Consider the following 24,258-nt stretch of genomic DNA (forward strand, 5'->3'; position numbering starts at 1 on the left):
GCACCCTTGTATACATTAGATCTGGACCCATGGACTTGTGCATGTCCAGGTTTTGTAAATAGTCCTTAACCTGTTCTTTCACCACGGAGAGCTGCTCACCTCCTCCCCATACCGTGTTACCCACTGCAGCATCACGTCCAGATTCTTCTCATTGACACCAATGTGAGGGAGGACCATACTGTTTGGGTAATAAACTCAGACAATACAAAGATAAGTATTATATATAATCCAATACATATTTGGGGCCAAATTCTCCTCAGTTACAACTGGCACTACTCCACTGGGGTGGTGGCAGGGTAGATGAGAAGAGACTATGACCCTTGCCTTTTAAGAAAAAGCAGCCTGAAAAAATTCTTCCAGCACATATGCATTCACCCACTACCCACCAATCACAGTGTCAGCTGAAAAATTAAGCCTCTTTAATTTTTCCTTCTATTTTTTGTTGAAAATGAAAAGCAGCTTTTCACAAGCAGACAGGACAAATTAAAAAAAAGAAAAGAAAATCACTCTTTTGCCCAGACCAGAAATTCATTGTATTTGACAAACAACAACAACTACAACATACCCGTCAAACAGAAGAGATGGAGTTCTGTCCCAGCCCTTGGTTAATGTTACATAGAAGAGTTGCTTGAGTTTTTTTCCTCACAATTTCTTTCCCCCAAAACCCAAAAGGTCTGGCAGGCCACACTAACTGGTTTTCAAACAACTTTTAAAAGCAGTTATGGAATTCAAACAACCAAGACTTTCGTCACTGATTTTTTTAAAAAAAATACGAGCATTAGATAGATGACCTGTAGTTGACTGGAAGACGAAACATGATGCATAAGACCAACCAACATGTGGGTTAAATGACAACATTTGAATGGCCTAGAAACTCTCAAAACAAATGATTTAGGAAACACTGTTAATGCCAGCCCCAGAAATTCAGAGGAGCATCCGCTGGGGGTTGTGCTAAATGTACAGCTCTAGAGTTTGTTTGCAGATTCTGTAATACTTTGTGTACTTCCAGATACTGAAGGTGGGATCCATAAAGCGACTCGGTTGTTACAACGTAGAGAGTAACGGTGTCGAACTTTTAGGTGCTTAGAAAATTACAGGAACAACTCAGCAATCCACAAAGCTGAGTTAGGCACCTAGGCTCCCTATACAATGAATAGAAAGAGATAGACACCTAAGAACACTGTCCACAAAAGCCAGAATGCTAAGCAAGAAGCTGCCTGAGCTAGCCTGTGGGATGCCATGGACAAGGTTGTGTGCTAAGCCCTGCCCCTTTCCTGGAGATAGGTGTCTAGCTCTGCTTAGCAATCCACGAATGGGAACCCACTGCCTGGAGTCAGGCAGCTTAAGCACTCAAGAAGTTTCTTGCAGAAATGAGTTCAGCGCCTGCCTCGCTCCACACAAAATTGCCAGAATCGCCCACCTTATAACTTTTATTCCACTGGTTAGAGTACTCACCTGTGATGTGTGGGACCCAGTTGCAATTCTCCCCCTAGAAGGGAGACCCCTGTTCAAATCCTACCGCTTAGGAGAGTGTGCTAACCACTGAGTTGTGGGGTATTCTGATGCATGGCTCCCAAAGAGTGATTGTATCTGGGGGACTGGTCCTATGTCTCCCAACTTCACATAGATGCCCTAATCATAGAATATCAGGGTTGGAAGGGCCCTCAGATGGTCATCTAGTCCATCCCCCTGCTCAAAGCAGGACCAATCCCCAATTTTTGCCCCAGATCCCAAATGGCCCCCTCAAGGATTGAACTCACAACCCTGGGTTTAGTAGGCCAACGCTCAAACCACTGAGCTATCCCTCCTGTACAAAGTCATTTCCTTTCTCGCTCGCTCAAATACTATTTAAGTAGCCACAGTGAAACAATCATTGAGCCAGACTGGGGTGGGGGCTGGGAGGGGTTTTAGGCATCTGGGTACCTTTGTAGATCTGGGACTGACTGTCCCAAACCATAGTAAACAGTAGAGTCAAGTCACAGGATTGTTTCTTTCAGATCCTTTCTCAGTAAAAGGAAGTGGTCTATAGAAATGAAGTACAATAGGAACAAGCCTGACAATAGTACTTCATGCAAATGCGTTACTTTCTGTAAGTGAAAAAGGGATCCAAGCTAAATTATCTTCCTTTCCTTTGTATTCAGATGACAGCAGCTTGGCAGACAGGTTGCGGGAGAGGACCAGGTCACGCGTTTTCATTTTGTGAAAGTACTGTGTTATGTAGTTGTGTGTGACTGGTGCAATATAAATCAGTCACACAACTTTAAAATGTAATACTTTGCTGGTCTTTGTTTTTGCACTGCGCAGAAGATGCTGTAGTGATCTACTGACAGAATATTAGACCCAGATTTGGGAAGATATTTTCAGCCTCCAGCTTTTTATGGCATTTTCATCACCACTGGCTTTTAATTAGTGACAAGCTAATAGGTTAACAATCAGACACATCCCACCTCCCTAATATGAGATTCTGCTACCTCTCCTTTAAACTTTTGAACCGATTAGTCTAGAATGCTAATCTAGGAGACAAGCAAATAGTATGATGAGACATGAAAACTCTCTAAGGGATCTGCCAAAGTTTTAGCTGATAGATAACCCTGCATAGATAACCCTGCATAGATGAGATTTTAGCAACAATTTGGAGGAGACATAAAACCGGCCTTGCATCAGAAGCCAATTATTGCACAGTGAAGTGCTGCCCAAAAATTTAATGATGGGATTCCCTCAAAAATTGTCAATCTTAGTTGGCACTACATATTATATTTCCTAATGTAAAGCAGACAGGAATGAATGGGGAGAAAGGTAAGGGCCAACAGCTGCAAGACTCCCATACAATACTATCAGGTGCAAAACACCACCACCTCCCCATGTGCTTGCTGAAGCAGCTAGCTGCAGGAAAAAAATTAGTGCATGCTACATGTGGTGCCCGTGGGGGACACATGCAGGGAGTCTGCTTACAACGGCTGTCAACGCAATGACAGGTGCCCCCACAGTGCTGCAGATGAGTGTGCAGGAGCTGGCTCAGTTCCAAACTCAGAGAGGGCTGAAATTTCAGCAGGCACAGCCAACCTTACCATACTTGGCAATTTCATTGCTGTCCCCACCATGACCCAAACTTAACCTATTCCTGTGACCCAAGAACCCCTGGATGCCATCTGGCAGAGGACACAGGAGTACATAGGGGTACAGCAATCCCCTGGGTTCACCAAAAGAATTTCATGTGCAGTCTCTAATGAAAGCCTGTGTCACATCGATCTCCATACTCATTGCAAGATGTATGTACAGAAAATATGTGAGGAGTTGTGTCGCTATACTGAAAATTATGTTCTCTAGGCCTTATAGTTAAAGGTAGTGTGATGGGTTTGGGCCCTTTGGAGGTGTCACCTGATGTGCTGGGATGCCACTGAGTCAGCATATTCTGCCAGCCTGGGTCCCCTTGACCTGGCCTTGCTGGGTTAGGCTCACAAGCCTCTTCCAGGCAAGCACACAAGCAGGGCCACACCCAGCTGCACAGAGAGACAGAGATCCGCTCTGGAAAAATTCAGCCTTAGGGGCTTGCCCCAACACTCTCGTTCCCACTCCCTTTAGGGGGTACAAACCCCAAGGTTTTATGAAATTCGCCCCCTCCCTCAATGTAGAGGGAGATATGCACAGCTTCTTCCCCCCCCCCCCCCGTTAGAAATTACATAAACTGGGTTATAGTATAAACAAGAAATAAGTTTATTAACTACAAAAGGTGAATTTTAAGTGAATATAAGAGACAACAGACAGAACAAAGCAGATTGCTGAAGAAATAAATCAAAAATGCAAGCTAAGATCAAAATACCGAAGAAATAGGTTATAAAATGTAAATTCTCACCCTAAATGTTATTTTAGGTAGGTTGAAAAGTTTTTGTGTTTCAGAGTTCCAGTTATATTTCTTTTAAGACTGGAGTTCCCCACTGCCTTCCCTTCAGGTGTTTTTAGCAGTCTTTCTTCTTGGGCAGACAGGCCATGGAGAGGATGAGTCACGTTTGCTTTCCTCCTCACCCTTAAATAGGATTTACATAGGGTAGGAATTCTTTGTTTCCCAAACTTGACCCCCCAGCCCTTCCAGTGGAAAGTTACAAGAAGTCCCAGGTAATGTTTAGTATCAGGTGACAAGACCACCTGACTCTGTAGTACCACATCATCCATGAGTCAGTGGCTCCAGCCAAGCCTTTTCACAGTCCATTGTCCTTGCTGATGGGCCAACCACCCTGTCTGACTTTTCCATTGTTGTACCTGAAGTGTTAGCAGTGGGCATCACCCAAAGTAGCATAGCTGAAATACAGATACATAGTCAATATCTTAACTTCAGATACAGAAATGATACAGGCATACAAATTGGATAATCACATTCAGTAAATTATAATCTTTCCAATGATATCTTACAAGATCCATCTTGCATTAAGTACCTCTCAGTTATGTCATATTCATATCATAAGCATATTTTCATAAATAATACGGAGTGAAACATCACAGCCAGGTCTCTCAAAAGTAACATGCTTCTCCAGACAGCCTTCTCCAGACAGAAGGTAGGAGACATATTTCCCTTGTGGCCCATTATGTACTATGTTTCTTATAGAAGTCTATTAGCATACTGAGTCAAATGCTAATGAAGAGCTTGTGGAGACTTCTTCAAAAGGAAATTAACAGGAAGATGTAAACAGCTGGGGGAAGGGTGGGAAGGGTTGCCAACTTTCTAATCGCACAAAACCAAACACCTTTGCCATGCCCCCTGCCCCACCCCTTCTCTGAGGCCCTGCCCCCCACTCACTCCATCCCCCCTCCCTCCATTGTTGGCTCTCCCCTACCCTCACTCGTTTTCATTGGGCTGAGGCCAGTGGTTGCGGTGTGGGCTCTGGAGTGGGGCCAGAAATGAGGAGTTAAGGGTGCAGGAGGGGTTCTGCGCAGGGGCAAGCATTTGGGGTGCACGAGGGGGGTGCAGGCTCTGGGATGGAGCTGGGGATGAGGGGTTTGGGGTGCAGGAGGGGGCTCAGGCTGGGGCAGAAGGTTGGGTATGAGCTGCAGGAGTGAGTTTGGGTGTGGGAGGGAGCTCAGGGATGGGGTTGGGGTGCAAGAGGGGATGTGGGCTCTGGGAGAGAATTAAGGTGCAGGAGGGGGTTCCAACCTGGGGCAGGGAGTTGGGGGTGTGGGAGGGGGCTCCATCTAGGTGGCGCTTACCTCAGGCAGGCTCCCTGCCTGTCCTGGCTCCGTGTGGCTCCCAGAAGCGGCCGGCATGTCCGGCTCCTAGGCACAGGGTAAAACTGCCCTCCAAATCAACTTCTTCAAAATCCTGCAAACACGCCTAAGGAGCCCTTTGCAAACACAATTACTCAAGCATGTGGATGACATCAGATGTGTTTGCTCCTTAATATCCACTAAAATGAAACCAGAAATTATTCAGTTGGATCAATTCTTCCCACTTCATTTAACTTTATAAAAAACACCAGGCTCTTAAAAGAAGCTTGACATACAATATTTCCTGTCAAGAGGAGAGCTGGGTCTACTAGTCCATTGGTTGTAATACTAGTGTAATTCCATTGATTTCAGTGGAGTAACTTCTGATTTACCCCAGTGTGAGTATAGAATCATGCTCCAAAAGAAAAGGGGCTACAAAGGAAGAGTGGCCATTTATTTTCAACAAGCTGAAGTCCAAGATGTTGAAGCACTAGATAAATATGGATGGATAAACTCCTAGAGTTTCCCTGTGAGGTAGGTAAGAGACTCAGAGAGCTTCTTTCACCTACTACTGAAGTACATCACAATCTGTGGTGAAAAGTTGCATCTCTCCAGCAGCGCACAGCAGCCGTGTACTACACAACAGTTTTAGGACCATTCTAAGATGTATAAACTTAAGGTTAAAATTAAACAAATAATTACATACAATTAAATCTTCCGGGGGGAGTTAAATGTACTTTCCCAGGAATTTGGCAGGAACATCAAGCTTAGCAGACTCCTAACTTTACAGAAAGTACATTGGGCCTTTAGAACTGGAATAAATTGTTCAACAAATGGTCTTTCAAGCAAATTTCCTCTCATGATCCCATTATCAACTGTTCGGTGTGAGTATTTCTTTGAGAATCTGATATTCATGAGTTAATATTTGAGATGTGTGATTGGTCACCTAAGTTGCACGGTATTGTTTTTGATCCTTGACTGAATGATCTAAACTTTATAAGCTGCTTCTGCGGGAAATTACTTTGTTTATTAACTGAACACATTTTGTCTTGTGATCAGACAAACCTTGCATAAAGGCCTGAACTTAATTTCTGTGAACAGCTGCATGACCAAAACTTTGCTTGCCTGAATGCTTAGGAAAGGCAAATGAAAAAGACTGAAAACGGCCAGAGTAAAAGTCATTTGCTTGTGAATAATTTCTTTCACTATTCACTGAGTGACAGGGCTGGAGGAAGAAACAGAAATGTCCTTAAAGATTAAAAGGACTACCAGGGCCAACCTTAGGGAAAATGACACCCTGGGTGAATTTGTATTTTGGCACCCCTGGACCCCACTGCCTCCCCATCCATCCCCCCCGGCCCCCACTTCCTCCCCAGGTTTCCCTCACATAGCATCTGACCCCTGCTGTGTCCCTGGGCTCCCTACCCATCACCCCCGGCCCCCACTACTTCCCTGGGGTCCCCACCCCTCCATTACCTCCCGGCCCCACTGCCTCCTCTCCACCCCCCCTCCCATTGCTCTGAGCTCCCTTCCATGGCCTCGCACTCCAGGCCCACCCTGCTCCTTGCCTCTTGTGGTCGCCCATGTCGCCCACCCATAAGGCCAGCCCTGAGGACTTCTCAGTATTTATCAGGGATAAGTTGTTACTGGCAGGTGCAAAAGGTAAGAGCAGAAATCACAGCCAAGGAAATGAGGTGGTTCTGTAGATTCTATGTGAGGAGGAAGCAGAGCATAAATGTAGAAGGGACTTCTGAGTAACTGTGCAAAAGTACAAATGAATGAAAAGAGGAAATAAGGTCAAACAGTGGTTCTCAATCTTTCCAAACAACTATACCGCTTTCAGGAGTCTGATTTGTCTTGCATACCCCCAAGTTTCACCTCATTTTAAAACTACTTGTTTACAATCAGACATAAAAATACAAAAAGTGTCACAGCACAATATTATTGACAAATTGCTTACTTCCTCATTTTATCATATAATTAAATACATTGATTGAAATATAAATATTGTACTTACATGTCAGTGTGATACTTAAGCCTGTTTTTCACTTGTGAATCTTGTCAGAAGCCGAGCCCCGCTGCCCAGGACTGACGCATGTAACTTAGCTTTGCGGGGGCCCCTGTGGCATGGGACCCCATGCAATTGCCTGGCTTGCCCCCCCCCCCCCAATGCTGGCCCTGCACTTGCAACCCCTCTAAACACATCCCCGGATCCCCCTGGGGGTCGCAACCCCCAGATTGCAAAACACTGATCTAGATGAGTACCCCCTTGGAAACCTCTGTGTACCCCTGGTGTCTCAGTGAACTCAATTTTCCTCCTTCTTACTCTTTTAAGGCCCAGTTTTCAAACTATCTGTGGGATACAGCTATGTGCAAAATGAGAGTGAGGTTGCAAGCCCAACCTTAGAATGCAATTACTATTTATATTATATGCATTTACACATGCAAATTTGTAACAGAATATCTAAAGTGTGGCTACTGTCATGCATATTGCGTATTGCTATGTACAGTAATGGCAATTCTGGATGAAATTCACCCTAGTGCAGAGGGCTGCACAAGGCCTATCAACCACTTAACTGCCATTTCATCTCTCGGAACAAGTCTTAAGTAAGATCTAAATGGTGAACAGGTCTCGTGCAGGCCCTTTGTCACAGAAACACATTCACTCTGAATGCACAAATTTAGTACACAATTGCTTGTGCATTTTTGCACAGGGGGTTGGGCTTCTGGTATTTTTTGAAAACAAATCAGTCATTTAAGACACAAGTTGGAAATGTCTAGCCCATTTATTGATACAATCTCCCAGATTCAAGTAGAAATGTCAAATTCAGAAATGTACTTCGATATAAAATGCCACAAACCTCCTCCATATCTTGATTTTAATGATTTTAAGCAAAGATACTGGTTTGTATTCTGGACACCATTTGTTATTAAACATTTCACTAAGGCTTTCCAGCCCAATTAAGAAACATCTGTGTCCACTATGTCTAGAACAGGCAGAGTCAAATAAGAATTTGATGGGATGGGTTTCAGACCATTTATTGCCAACACAGTAAATCTAGAACAGCTGAGGCTGATAATTGAATCTTGAATGTCCCATCTTACAAGCTATACAGGAGTACAAAGGGGCCGATTCTTAGCTGGTGTGAAGTAGCTTAGCTCCACTGAAACCAAGGGAGCTTCACCAGTTCATACCAGCTGACGATCTGACTCCAGGTTTTTTAACTGTTACAAATTATACCTGGTAGGACACGCACACAAGTGCTACGAATTATACCTGGTAGGACACGCACACAAGTGCTACGAATTACACCTGATAGGACACGCACACAAGTGCTACGAATTACACCTGATAGGACACGCACAGTTCGAATCTAGGCTGAGGCACAGAAATAAAGTCCACAACTGCAGAGTTCCCAAAAGACACTAAGTTTATTACGCTCAAGCGTGGTGCCCCCCTGCTAGCCAGGAGGGGACCCTGAATACAAATTATACAAAGGTTATATACCTTTTAGCAAAGCATGTTGCCCTCGTGCATCGGAAACCTTAACTAATAAACAAACCGTTGTCTTATTTACCACTTATCCCTGCTTGGTGCATTCCTCGTGCTATACCAGTATGTTAATTACACAGCATGGTCCTAAAGCCATGCATCGGTAACTTTTATTATTAGGATGGGAGGCCTCACATCAAGGCCAAGAGACAGGGAGTTAGAGACTGACAAAAACCAGATACTGCAAATCAAGGCAGGCTGGAGACAAGGAGGAGGATTTTCACATGGATTCAGTATCTAAGGATTACTCCTCCTGGTGTTTGATGTGCTGGCATTTAAACAATGGTGGGTCCCAAACCCAAAATGGAGTCACATGTGCTAACTTTTCCTTAACATAACCAAGCAGGAGGTGGGGAGATGAGGGGGAAGGGGAGAGAGAGAATGACATAATAAGGAAAAGCTGGATGATAAAGGCCTAGTCATAAATCACAAGAGCGAAGCCAATGGACCTGATCTGAAAAACTTCAGAAGTGCAGGTCCATGTATCAATGTGCCCACAATTGTTTGCTCTATGTGTACTTGCAATCATTGTTTATTCACAAGGGCAAATGGGCAGAACATGCCTCCTGGGCTATTCACAAATGCATATACTTAATTTGCATGCACAATCACAGTAAATGCTTGTGCAAATTATGCACGAAATTGCACACACATTTTTGCACTCTGTCCTGTGCTTTTGAAGACACAAAAATCAAGTCCTTAAATTCAAATAGTTCTAATACAACTTACGCGCATATCAATTTCAGATAAGAGATACTTTCTAACCATTGAGAATGAAACAAGAACCTGAATTTGCAAACCAAACCCACTTGGAGTCCAGAAGCTCAGCTGCTGATCACACAGCCTCATTTACGGGAAACCATCCAGGTGAAAGAGAAACTAACGTTGTTTCTTTTTCCTACTAATACAGCTTTGTATACTCTAGCGACATTGTTTTTACCACGTTATCTTTGCAAGCACAGATAACACTGTGGTTACAGATAATTATTTTTGCAGATGCCAGAAATTAATCTGTAGTAGATTATGTCCTAAATTATCACTTTCATTTCTTTCATAGCTTTTAAGGCCAGAAGGGACCATTATGATCACCTAATCTGACCTCCTGCTTGATAAAGGCCATTGCAACTTCTTTGCATTCTAGTAATTCAAAATGGGTTGGTTTTCTTTTTCAGTGACCCAGCACCCCAGCCTATTGTTGGAGGTGCTGCCATATTGGAAGCGCTAAATCAGAGATATATGCAGGTGGAGCAACACTCAGCTCATTTGAGGGAGAGGGAGAAAATAGCTGCCTACCACTTTCCCTATCCCTACCCACGCCTTCGGCCCTTAAAACTGTATTAGCTTCTAATGGCTCCCTAAAGGCTAACTCACCAGTGGAGATCACTGGAGCCAAGCACACTCCAGTCTCACACCCTTTCTACACCATGGGGACTGGGAGGGATGGAGTAGAGCCAATTACTCCAGCTGTACATCGTCCTCAGGGCTCATTAGGGCATCTTTAAGTCTCCATAGAGCCCCCAAAGCAGTACAAAGGAGAAAGAGCAGAGCCAAAAAAAGTGACCTGCCATCTTTTGGATATAAAATCAAGGTCCTGATCATTAAGAGGCCTGATTGTCAGAACTTTAAGCATGCAGACAAATATAGAAGTTTGCACATAAATATTGCAACTCCTCACTCATTCATAACTGTGTCTGCAAATTGCCATTTCAAATCACGACTGGTCACATCTATGTGCAATTACTTAAATTGTGCATCTAACTATCTGAAAATCAGGCCAGTAAAAACTGATGGCACTCTTTAGAAGATCAGGGTTGTTACCACTGGTGTCTTGGAGAAGCTATAACTCACATGATTTCATTCTAACTATTAAAATTCCCTCTGTGATCCCAGCTGGATTCAGTGAGTTTCACTTTCTGTCCTAATCTACTGTACAGTCTTGCAGTTGTTGTTAAATACTGCCCAACTTTTACCAAAGAAGTGACTGAACAGTGGTAGACAAAGTAATTCATAGGTAGATACGATTAGATTCAGATTAGCTACTATCACCTAGGTGACCAAGACCCAAGGTTATTCATCCAAGAGTTCTGAAGGAACTCAAATATGAAATTACAGAACTACTAACTGTGATATGTAACTTATCACTTAAATCAGCCTCTGTACCAGATGACTGTCCGATAGCTAGTACAATACTGATTTCTAAAAAATGGCGATTCCAGAGGCAACTCTGACCATTACAGCCGGTAAGCCTAACTTCAGGACCAAGGCAAATTGGCTGAAACTGTAGTAAAGAACAGAATTATCAGATGGATATATGAACACGATATGTTGGGGAATAGTTAACATGACTTTTGTAAAGGGAAATCATGCTCACCAATCTATCAGAATTGTTTGAGGGGATTAAACAAACATATGGACAAGGATGATCCAGTGGATACAGTGTCCCTCACCAAAGGCTCTTAAGCAAAATAAGCAGCCATGGGATAAGAGGGAAGATCCTTTCATGGATCAGTAACTGTTTAAAAGATAGGAAACAAAAGGTAGGAATAAATGGTCAGTTTTCACAGTACAGAAAGGTAGATAGCAGTGTCCCTCAGAGATTTGTACTGGGACCAATGCTATTCAACATATTCATAAATGATCTGCACAAGGGAGGTGAACAGTGAGATGGCAAAAATTGCAGATGATACAAAATTATTCAAGATAGCGAAGTCCAAGAAAACTACAAAGAGTCACAAAGAGATCTCACTAAACAGGGTGATGGGGCAACAAAATGGCAGATGAAATTCAATATTTATAAATGCAAAGTGATGCACATAGGAAAACAAAATCCTAACAATATATACAAAATGATGGGGTCTAAATGAGCTGTTACCATTCAAGAGTCATTTTGGGTACATTCTGAAAACATCTGCTCAATGAGCGGTGGCAGTTAAAAAAGCTACCAATGTTAGGAATCATTAGGAAAGTGATAGATAAGATGGAAAATATGAAAAAAGCGTTTTTTATTGCCGTCATTCTTTACCTAATTGCTGGGAAGTTTACGGCTGGCATTGAAACTATTTACAGAATGGACGGAAAACTGTTCAGGCTTAGCAGGCTGAAAGCCAAGAGTAAGATCTCCACAACATCTGTTGTGGAACTTCAGTATGCTGAGGACAACACAATCTTTGCCCACTCTGAGAAAGATCTTCAAACAGTCTTGAATGTGTTTGCTGATGCTTACGCACGTCTTGGTTTCACTCTTAATATCAAGAAGACTAAACTGCTCTATCAGCCCACTCCAAATGAGGTATTACATGCCCTATCTATCAAAGTCAATGGAGTGGCAGTGGAGAATGTCGACCATTTCCTCTACCTTGGAAGTCATCTTTCATCCAAGGCAGATATTGATGCAGAAATTCAACGTCGCCTGAGCTGTGCCAGTGTAGCTTTTTCTTGTTTATGGCACAGGGTTTTTGAAGATCACGACATTCGAACAGACACCAAGCTTCTTGTTTATCAAGCTGTTATTCTTCCAACACTGTTGTATGGGACCGAAACTTGGACAACCTATAGACACCACTTGAAAGTCCTTGAGAGGCACCATCAACGCTGCCTTCGTAAGATTCTGAAGATCAAATGGGAAGACAGGCACACCAGTATTAGTGTTCTGGAAGAGGCAAAGACCACCAATATTGAGGCAATGATCATCCATCTGCAATTCTGCTGGACTGGTCACGTTGTCTGGATGCCAGACCATCGCCGCCCAAAACAGGTCCCTGTTCTCTCAGCTGAAAGAAGGGTACCGTAACGTGGGTGGACAACAGAAGTGTTATAAGGACTTGCTGAAGGACAACCTAAAAAAGAGTAATATTGACATTGACACTTGGAAAACACTTGCCCAGGATTGCTTAAAATAGAGTGAAGTCCTACATGATGGTCCCCTGGATTTTGAACTTGCTCGACAACAAGCTGAAGAGGACAAGAGGCGCAGGAGGAAGGACAGACTGGCTTCCAGTCATGGTCAACAGCCTCCTGCTGAGCCTGAAAACATTGTAATAGAACTTGTGGTTCAAGGATTGGCCTTATTAGCCACCTGAGGACCCATAACTCCCATGGAAGATGATCATACTTGGTAACGAGTGATCGCCCATCATCATCACTAACATCTCACTGTCTTTAATGTAATTATCCTTATAACAACATGTAGGGATGGATCCCCGGGCTAGAGATGGGGAATTTAGGCACAGATTTACACTTAAAACTTTTGCTGGTACAGTGGGGTCACTTGGGGTGTGTGGTATTTTAACAACACTTTTATACCAGGAAAAGCCTAAGGGCGTGTCTAGACTGAAAACATACATCACCATAGCTATGCCTCTCAGGAGTGTGAAAAATCCACACCTCTGTCACAGTGGGCTTGATTTTGCTGTCACTTGTGGGTAGGACAGTCTTCATTTAGGAGAGGTCATCGCATTATGCCTCAGATGTATGCTTGCCACTAGCTGCCACTAGCTGCCTTCACTAGCTGCATTAAGATAAATATATTTTAGCCTAACAGACATATAGCTCTTAAGTGAACCATTACACGTCTTCTGTCAGTTGTGGTTACTTTCTCTTCTCTTTCCTATAAATGTCATGATTTACTGCCATGAATTTTGGTTGGAGGCATGATCATCTCAGGGAAAAAAAATCCCATCCAAAGGGAACAAAAGTGAAAGCAGATGCAGGACCCTGTCCACTCATCTCATGATTTTTAACGTGAACTCACTCACTTATTGTTGTGCCCTTTTCTTATAAAGGGAGTTTCCCTGCTACCAATCACTGAAGCTGCCTTTGTGCTTCTGCAAATCTCTCCTGCAGTTGCCAAGTGCTGTAAACTGATAACAGTTAGGAAGACGCGCTTTAAACTGCACCAGCTCAGAACAAGAGTCATTGGCATGCTGTGACTGTCTAGAATGGTGGCAGAAGGTTTGGTTTCTGTTCTTGAACTCAAAAGAGCCTGCACCTATCTTGCAAGTTATATGCCCTATTATTTAATCCCAAAGGCATGTGTATAGTGAGCCATACAGTACATTGTTACATTAGTGCAGGTATATCCTAAGACTGACCTTCTTCAGAAGTGAATTAGTTGTTCCCGAAGGACAGGTTAGACTGAGAGCCATGGAGAGTAATATTCACATATCTGCTGATAAAGCATGGACAGCAACATGGTAATATTCCTCCAGTGTAATTCAGCTGATCTCTCTTAGGTACTTATATGGCCCCTATCTCTGTAATTAGTATCTGAATGCCACGGTTGGAGCGATAATACAGCCCTGTTTGACTCCTGTTTGTACTTTGAAATGTTCACTCTGGGAGCCAGTGCGGCTCAGAACAGTCACTTTCATGTTAACCTGAAGAAATTTTAGGACATTGATGTATTTATCAGGACATCCAAGTTTAGAAAGTACAGTCCAGAAGACACGGCGATTCACTGAATCAAAGGCTTTATTTAGATCAATAAAAGCCATGTACAGTGGTCGGTTTTGCTCCCAACACTTTTCTTGCAGCTGCCGTGCTGTGAAGATCATATCCCACAGTTCTACGACATGGTCGGAAACCACTCTGTGGCTCTGGTAAAATTTCTTCTGATGGGGCAGAAGGCGGGTTGCAAGGATCCGCGCCAGAACTTTGCCTGCAATAGCTAGGACGGAGATACCATGATAATTTCCACAATCCACTTTATCCACTTTACGCCTGTCTGGCTCAGAATGGACTTTTTCTCTGCTGGGTCCAATTGGTAAAGGTCTGGTAGGGTTTTTGTCTCCCTCACAGTGCTGTGGAGGCACAGTTGGGTAAGGAACAGGACTGGGAAGTAAGATTAGGACATAAAGCCTGAAGAGAAACAGCTTCCAGAGATAAATGAGACCTGGGATTTTGCTGATGGATCATGTGCCTGTAAGAAAGGGAGACCTGAAGTCTTCATAGACTGAGGTCTCCCTTGGTACCCTGTGGTCCCCCTCATGGGAGCAGGGCGGGAGGCAAGAGAATTCATATGTGAGCTGAGTCCTAGAGGTAAGCTGAAGAGGGTCTTCCCGAGCCAAGTTATTGGTTACATGTAACCCTGTAACCCTGCATTGGACCCAGTTAAATGCCTGTTGTGTGGGGGGGTGGACATATAGCGCCCACCCCTTTGTTAAAGCTGTGGCCTCCTACTTAAATCCATCCCTGTGCCTGTCTTTCATTGCTTCATGTCCTGACCAATGACTTTCTGTCACTAGTGTCCTGGCCCAGATTGAACTGATGGCTTAGAAGCAAAAGTGGGCTTGGTTGGACTCTGACTGGGCCAGCCTTAGCTCCATCTCATTCATGAGGGAGCAGCGATGCAGCCAAGTGTGAAAGAACTCTCTCTCTCCAATTGGAGACCAGCGAGTGCAACAGCCACCACCTCTACCTTCAGGGTATTTCCTCCTCTTGCCAGGGCATGCCCATTCTGCTGCTCAGCAAGCCTCCTCACTCACACAGATGGGGGCTGGGTCGGCTTTGCTGTTAATCTTGAATAGCAGAGGATTTGAGCAGAGATGCAATGTAGCTGTGTACTTTAAATGGTTAGTGTACACAGAGCCACATGAAGTTTGGGTTTGTTTAAATTCAGGTTTATGGCTCATCCCATACAGAGATGAACTGTAACCCCCAAAACCAGATCTGGTTTTGGTTTTGGTTTCCTAATCTCTCCAAAATTTGGGGGATATTTGGATTTGTTTCCAAGTCAGGCCCATCACTAGTTTTAGCATTCATTGGATGTTATCCCTAAGATTAAATACTCATTTAACCTCAGTAGGACACATGCTGTACTTACAGTATATTATAGGAAACTTTTAATTAGTTCACATTGTCACTGGAAATATAATTACATTAAACCACTTAAAAATGGATTTATTAGCATGTAACATCAATTCAATGCATTTCTCCCCCTACCATTTGCCCAGAGTTTGATTTTATGGCACACTTGTCACAATTTTTCAAACTAAACGAACTATAGAGCTGTGCAAAGTTGATGATTTTCATTTCACAGAATATCATGGATTTCCACCCCACGCCCCTTAGGTGTGTTACATTTCATACATACACACACACAAATTTTACTTCATTCCAAATTTCAGCAAAATGATTAATTTTACACTGAAAATGGGAAAAGGGCAAAGTTCTGCATGTTTTTGATAGGAAGCCACGTGTGCTCAGAAATATGCCAGGTTTTGCTTTTGTCTAGTGGTTAAATCACAGGAATGGAAGTCACCAGGTTCTTTTCCTCATTTTGCCACAGATTTGCTGTGTGACTTTGGATAAACTGTTTAACCTTCCTATGCATCAGTTTTCCTGTCTGTAAAAGGGACTGATAATAGGAACTTCAAAGAGGTTCTGTGAGGTCTAATGATCCTTTGAGGTTCATAGACAAAAAGGGTGTTTACAGAAGGGTCAGATATTATTGTTACAGCAGGTGTTCCTGGGTGGTGCTGTTCGTTTTCTGAGTATGTGACCACAGTTCAGTCTTTGAAGAAATGCTTGTGTTGTGAATTTAGAAAAGCGGTTTCATTGTGGGGGAACTGTAGCAAGCAGCTAAGGAGTTTATTCTCTGCCTTAATCTTGCTAAGAATCAATTCTTGAGGCACAGCTGTTGCCTAGGAACCGAACATTGGTGTTTTGGCCAAGATGGCTGCATGTCCTTTATGACCACCTTTGTCCAAGGACAGGCGTATATAGTGTGAGCGCAACAAGTTCTACTTAGGATATGTCTACATTGCAATCAAAGGTGTGATTGCAGTTCACGAAGCATATCCATGCTAGGTTTAATCTGGATAGCACAGCTAAAAATAGCAATGAAGACATGATAGCACAGACACTGATGTGAGCTAGCAATGTGAGTACGTATTCAAGGTACAAGGCAGGCTTGTATAGTCTGCACTGAAGCCAGCACCAGTGTGTCTTCACTACTGTTTTTAGCCATGCTGGCTAGATTAAATCTAGCGTGGTGCATGCTACCAGCGCTACAGTCACACCTTCAATCGCAGAATAGATGTACCCTGAGAATATCCTGTGTCACTGATTCCTCCTGCAACAGGCAGCTGACCTGCAAGGGACAGGAAAGGGACAAACTGATTTATTGTTGCACTTAGCAGCACACAGCTCTCGCTTTCCTCCCCAAACCTTAAGGTCAGAGAGTTTATGTGAGTGAAACTAATAAATCAGCAAATATCTGATTGGAAAAGCCTTTAACTTCTACATTCACCCTCACAAAATGTAAAAGACACATATACACCATTCTGAGGGGTCTGAAATGGGTTCTCTCTGAATCTGGGTTATATATCATTCCATGTACCTCAGGAATCACACACAGCCCATCTTACTCATATTAGTTCAAGTTGGTTCCATGGATGAACAAAAGGACAGGCCTAAAATGCAGTCCTTCCTACAATCTCAACATGAACTTTCTTTAAGGTTCAGTTTTGTTTGGATAAGATGGCTCCAGACTCTCTCTCCTCACAACCTACAGAAGACCCCACAGCTCCGTCCCAAACATATCTGAGGTACTTCTATGACCCTGTGACGTTATCTAATTAAAATATAACCATATAGATCATTGTTGCAACCACTGTTATGTATTTGCAGCAAATATTGTACAAAGGTTGTCGAGTGAGATGTCTATTAAAAGGTTATGTTTTGCTGGTATGATTATGCTATCTGTATGCATGTATCATTTTTGTATGTGAAGTTATAAGTATTGGAATATCCACCAGCTTTATGGGGATTGTCTGCCCCATTCTTTGCAGTTCACCCTAATTGAGTGACCATAGCTATCCTGCACTGGGACACTGGTCAAAGCCAGATATGCCATGTAAGATAGCTGCAAAAATGTTATAATTTGCCAGATATGATAATCTTGTTTCTATGTTTGTATCACCTTTGTATTATGACTTATAGATATGTATGTATGTCTATATTTCAAACTTGTGCTATGTTTCTGGGTGACACCCCCCCAGACAGTTTGACATCAGCACTGCCTAGCCTGCTTGATGGCCCATGAAGGACCATCAGCCATTGAGAGAAGGCAGGTACACCTTATGACTCAGCAAGACATGTAGGAACATGCCTATGGACAGAACTCTAGGCTTCCAAGCCATGTGCTGTGCAGCTAATGTTTGAAACAAAGGAAGCACAGGCTGCATGGCAAAAGACTATAAAAGGCAGTTGCATCTTCTCCATTTTGTCTTCAGTCCTGCTTCTTACCTCCGAAGGAACTTTGCTACAAACTGAAGCTCTGAACAGAGAACTGAATGACCCATCCAAGCTGTGGATGTACTCCAGAGACTTGACTTAAGCCAGTAGTTTATTCCACCAGTGCTACAAGCCTGAACCAAGAACTTTGCCATTACTATATGTAATTGATTCCTTTAACCAATTTTACCTCTCACCTTTCTTTCTTTCTTTTTATAAATAAACCTTTAGGTTTTAGATACTAAAGGATTGGCATCAGAGTGATTTTTGGGTAAGATCTAAGTTATATATTGACCTGGGTGTGTGGCTGGTCCTTTGGGATCAGAAGAACCTATTATTTGATGAGACTGGTTGTAAAGAACCACTCATCTCTGACTCCAGTGTTTTTGGTGGTGGTGATATAAGAACTGGAATGCCTGAGGAAACTGCCTTTATGTTTTCTTGTTAGCCAGTGTGATGAAACAGGAGTTTACTTTTGTGGCTCGTTTGGTATATTTTATAAAACAATATCCACCAGTTTGGCGTTGTGTTTGCCCTATTTCTCAGCAGTTTGTCCTGAATTTTGCATCCTCAGTTGTGACCCACTAAGGCACAGTTACACCCCCCCCCCATTACTATAGTGTAGTACCTGAATGCCTCACACTCTCTAATGTATTTATTCTGGCAACACCCCTGTGAGTTAAGGAAGAGTTATTATCTCCATTTTACAGAGGGGAAACTGAGGCACAGATAGGCTAAGTGACTTGCTCAAGTTGACACAGAAAGTCTGTGGCAGAGTAGGGATTTAAATCCAGGTCTCCAAAGTCCTAGATTAGTAACCTAACCACAGGATCATCCTTCCTCTCAAATAACATATTATCTGTGCCTCAGTTTCTCCATGTAAAATGCTTACGTATTGCTGCAAAGTGCTTTAAGATCTACAGACGAAAAGCATTGTGTAAGTAGTGTCTATTATTATTATTCCTCTTTATGATATCCCAATATCTTCTCCTTTCCATCTTGTGTGAACCTTCCTTGCATATATCCGAAAATCCCATTGTGATATCCAGTGAGGACCTGACCTCACTTCTGGTAACCAAAAAAGTTTGAATTTCCTGACTGCCAGTTAAAAGGATTGTTTTACATTTTTATTTTTTGGATTAAAGTTTTTTATTATTCTGTGAAAAAGAAAGCACATGAAAAATATACATTAATTACATTAATTATATTAACTTGCTCATTGATTAGAGCAATCGATAATATGTACAAAAAGGCTGTGGGGAGGAAAATACAGGACATATTATATGGTTTCATCTAACTGGATGGATGTCTTAAACAAGGTAATAATTAATTTCCTGGCTAAATTGTCAGATGACTAAATGGTCATGAAAATTTGGCGACTTTCAAACATTCACAGCAACTGGCCAAATATTCATAATGTGAACAACTAACAAACTGCTCCTATGTGTCATGGTGGTCCAAACTCAGCATCTCTATGTGCAAAAATATGTATGAATTGGGGGAGGAGAGATTTACAATGAAAATGTAATTGTTCCAGCTAATGATTTCCAGCAGAGGGTGCTTTGCAGCAAACGATCTAAATAAAAAACTAAATGTTTTCTTTGGAAAATGAGTAATACTGTTGACTTTTATAGGAACTTGCAAAGCACGGTATGTAAAAAGAGAACTTCCTGTGAAGATGACAGATGCATGCAAATATAAAATACACACAAATCAAATTAAGTGGCTTTCTGGCTATCTCTGTTTCCTTTTTCTCCTCAATATGGCCTGTCTACTTCAGCAGAAGGCCCTTTCAACTATATACAACATGCATATGTGCATTAGTGCTAAAATAACTGTGTGCAATGGACTGCTTTAGCCTATTGCAAGAAATATAGTGTTGTGGCACAGCTAATTTGCAATTCAGGTTTTTTTAGCTAATTAGGTACCCAGGTGTGCATCCAAATGAAAGAGCAGTCACATTCCTAATTTGCATGTACAATTATTATGACTCTTGAGTGCAAATTACCTGTTATAGTGATTTATATAATCAGAATAACTGTGCATAAGTAGGTCTACAATTGTGGACCTAATGTCTTTGAAACTCTGAACCTCCTCTTTTTTGTAATCTGTCCCCTGTCAACTGCTCCAGTGGCATGAAGGGGTCAGAAAGCTGATGGAGATAGCCCCTTGGAAAACCCCCAGTACAGGATCTCCCAAGCCAGCATAGAGCTAGCATAAAGGTGTATGTCTGTCCCCCCTATGCCTGGCTTGAGGCAGGAAGGGGCATATTGATGGCTGTAGAAAGTGTGGCTGGCGCACACCAAACTTTGGCTATTCTGGGCTATACAGTGGCCCCCAGGTAGCTCTGGATAGTTGCCATAAATTAGGGCAACCACTGGGGCTGCTCGAAGTTACACAGGAGATGGGCAATCGAGGAGGGGCAAAAAGACACCTTTGCCACCCACCCTTAAGACTGCACAGGAGCCACAACTCAGAATCAGGGCACACAAACTAAAACTAAATTGCTGAAGCTTGAGAAATAGAAGCTGAGTTGAACCCAAGAAGGCTGGCTTGGCTTGGTACATTGTTCAGGGTCATTCGAGGTCGATGTACCAAGAGAATTGTGTTTCTGCTGCATTTCCATTCACTCAATAGCAGACCACAGGTAGGTGCATTTTCATAACTGAATGAAGAGTTCTGCCCCCCTTACTCATGTTGAGTAGTGCCTTACTCTGTGAGAAAGTCCTTTTGTGGGATGGCTCACAGAAGCAGCAGAAGGCCCCTGTAAGTGTGTGTATTTGGGGGGGGGGCAACAGAGCCCGAACTGTGGCCCCATGCCCCTGTACCGCTCTTTCTCCCTGAGACCCTGCCCTCGCACCGCCCATTCCCCCGAGGTCCCACTCCCATGCTGCCCCTTCTCCCGTAAACCCTGGCCCCTGCTCGCTCCTCTCCTCCCCCACACCCATCGCCTGCCCTTACTGCCAGTAAAAAGTGGGAGGGCACTGGACCCCCACCCCCTCGTTCCGGCACCCCTGATGGCTTGCAGATTAGGATACCGCTCTCAACATGAGGTAGGCAGGTGGAATCAAGGCCCTTATCTTAGAATATCTCTAAACAGGTGAGACTGAGCTGCCAGCTATATTTACTTATTTGTATCTCCTAGGAGCCCAAGTCATGGACCAGGGCCCATTGTCGTAGGTGCTAGTACAAACTCAGAATAAAAAGCTGGTCCCAGCCCTAAGACGCTTACAATCTCAGTATAAGAAAAGAGACAACAGATGTTTATAAACAGACGCAGGAGTGCAAGTGCAACAATGAGTCCAGCGTGAGGATAAAGATCCATTGGTGGCTATGATTTAATTAATGACACACTCTTGTGCTGCTGTCACTGTGGCTAGGAATGCTGATGTACATTGAAACCCATGATTCAGCGCACGTTATAAGGGAGGTCACATGTCAGATGGTGCCCATATGATGTAAATGACTAACCCACCACCTGTAGCAATGGGTGGGGTGGAGCTGCAGTGCCCCTCAGAGAGGCACAGTGCCTACCACAGCTCCCCATCAGAGTCATTTGCAACAACCTTTGGGGGAGGGGGATCAGCATGCTCCAGGCCTGGCAGCCAGCAAGCCATGGCTCTGCCTATTCACTGCTCCCTCTCCTGCCCCCTCCCCCCACTCCCAGGTAGATGCTGAAGGGTAAGGGAATCTCCCACCTTCCTCCAGGTAGCCTAGCTACTTTTTTCAAGTTCAAGATTAAAATGAAAGTGTACATATCAAGTAGGAGGATGACAGTTCTGGGTATCTGTTGAGAAAAACTAAAGTGATCCTTGAAGTATAGAATGCTTGGAAATTAATTTGTTGCATATTCATTCTTCTTCTTCTTTTTTAATTAAAGAGAAGATGGGTGGTGTACAGTAGAGCCTCAGAGTTATGAATTGACCAGTGAAACATACACCTCATTTGGAACTGGAAGAATGCAGTCAGGCAGCAGCAGAGAGAGAGAGGAAAAAAAAGCAAATATAGGACAGTACGGTGTTAAAAGTAAACTACTAAAAAATAAAGGGAAAGCAGTATTATTTCTTCTGCATAGTAAAGCTTCAAAGCTATATTAAGTCAATGTTCAGCTGTAAACGTTTGAAAGTTTTGATCGGAGTTATGAACATTTCATAGTTCCGAACAACCTCCATTCCCAAGGTGTTCGTAATTCTGAGCTTCTCCTGTATAATTCTTACTGCACAGAGCATGGTGAGGCAATGCAGTGTATGCTTGTGAGCACCAGAGAGAGCCAGGGAGGGAGAAGAGAGGAGAAAGAAGGTGGTGGGAGTTGTGTTGTCGTCATGAGAATTTGCATGAACGACAAAGCTGGTTTGATTTTACTGACAGCTTGCTAACCTGAGTCAAAATACAAGATTGAACTTTTCATAAAGGAAGTTCACTAGCAGGGAGTCACAGACGAATTGTCAGATTATAAGCAAACTCAGGACTCAGGGGGAGAACGCAGACTAAATTCTAGAAGGCAAAGAATGACTGAAGAATATTCAGTCAATATCCTGCAGAGAAAGCAAGAGATTAGGGAATATTCCTCAGATTACATGAAATGGTAAAGAAAAATTACAGACTGTGATGAAAGAGTCAGGCTAAAAGCTGAAGGAGAGCAAAGGGTGGAGGTCATGAGGCATACACCCCAGTTGGCCAAGTGTCTCACTCCTGTGAATTTGGAGAAGCACACAGGGAAGGTCAGGGATCTAATAAGGAAGCAGGTATATCTACGAAGGAGGAGCATTATGGGGTGATATACTGGAGGGACCTGTGTATATGTGGGGATGGAATGAGTCACCAGCTTGCTTTCCCCAGCAGGATCCTGCTGTCTGAAGAGCCTTTCAGTTGCTTCACCCTGATCTTGCTGTGTTCGGATTGAAAGAGGAGCCAGGTACCAACAGCCTTTCCTTAAAGCCCGCAGCTATAGCAGAGCCTAGACATACACAGAGCCTTGACTGGATCGTGTGTATTTTGCTCCTTCTAGGCTTTGTAGGTTACTATGGAAACCTGCCATGGCCCTGTGGGGTATTATGCTTGGGGGTGGAGGGGTCATGCTTTTGTGGTATAAGAGACACAGGCTCCAGATTTCATTAGAGGGCACTGGACATTCTAGGACATGTTTTTCAGTGTTTGGCATACAGCAATGTAAACAGTCACTTGCCTTAGCCATGCAGCCCAGTGTGACCAGGATCTCCCTCTCCCTCAGGTCATGTTTTGGACATTGTGCACAGCCCCAGTAGACAGGCTGGGAGCTCCATGAGGGCCAGTGGAGAGCTGAAACGAGAGAAAAGCTGTTCCATATCTGCTACAGCAATCTCAAAGCTGCAATACAGGAGTAGCCACAGCTGCTGTGGGGCTAGTGGGGTCACGGATCCACAAGCCCTGCCTCCAGCACTCCCCTTCCCGATCTGCATAACTCTGTGGTTTGACAGCAGAAGTGGCCCCCGCAGAGCCGTGGTGATGGAGGAGGGTGGGATTCAATATTCATCCTCCTCTTCCTTCTGCACAGCAGCATCATAGTGATTCTGCTGTGTTCAGGGCCAGAGGAGACAAGATTTTCCCTTGTGTGAAAAATGAGTAATAGAAAAAACTACACAAAAACCCACAAGACGGAAAAGCTGCCAGTGACCTCCCACTCATTCATAATTAATGAGCCTAGTATTTTGCGTTGATACTGAACAGCGCCTTTCACCTGAGAATCTGCAAGCACTGTACAAACCTGTGTTCATCCCTCACGCTCCTGAATTTTCCTGGGCACTATTCCAAACCTCTTGGTACACTTGGACTTGAATGCCCATGTTCTAGTTCACACAGAGAAAGGTCAGCTGGTGTAAAACAGAACACCAAAGCAGCATGTCTCCAGCGGTGGTGCGGTGCTAGGGAGTCAGGGGCCAAGTCGAGGTGAGATGATAAGGAGGGAAGCGCAAAGAAAAAGAATGGGAAAGGGCAAACGCAGTAGAGGAGATCAGCTGGGTAAGAAGTGAATGTGAAAGAAAAGAAGCAACAAGCTACAGTACAGGGCAGGGCAGGGCAAGGACAGGAGGAGAACACGAGAACATCAAATAAGGGCTGGTTTTAACTTAGCTCATAAGGCCCTGCAAATCTCCCAGCAGCTCTGCATGCAACTATCTGCAATACACGTTTATTACCTGCCACAGTCCAGTAGTTTAAAGCCTTGCAGACAGAGAACTGTTTGCACAAAGAGGGAACTATCAGTTAAGATGAACTAATGAAAGTGACAAACTTAATGA

General features: G+C 43.5%; 1 long non-coding RNA gene across 1 annotated transcript; it reads right to left on the reverse strand.

Moving 5' to 3' along the window:
- Nucleotides 1-3,806: 3,806 nt before the first annotated feature.
- On the reverse strand, nt 3,807-9,611 carry LOC122462036. The gene is made up of 3 exons (XR_006284359.1): nt 9,559-9,611; nt 5,200-5,311; nt 3,807-4,296 (listed from the first exon to the last, which is right to left on the reverse strand). It is a non-coding gene; the product is annotated as an uncharacterized LOC122462036 (long non-coding RNA).
- Nucleotides 9,612-24,258: the final 14,647 nt, after the last annotated feature.

Source organism: Chelonia mydas, chromosome 10 (assembly GCF_015237465.2).
Source record: "Chelonia mydas isolate rCheMyd1 chromosome 10, rCheMyd1.pri.v2, whole genome shotgun sequence".
NCBI lineage: Eukaryota > Metazoa > Chordata > Testudines > Cheloniidae > Chelonia > Chelonia mydas.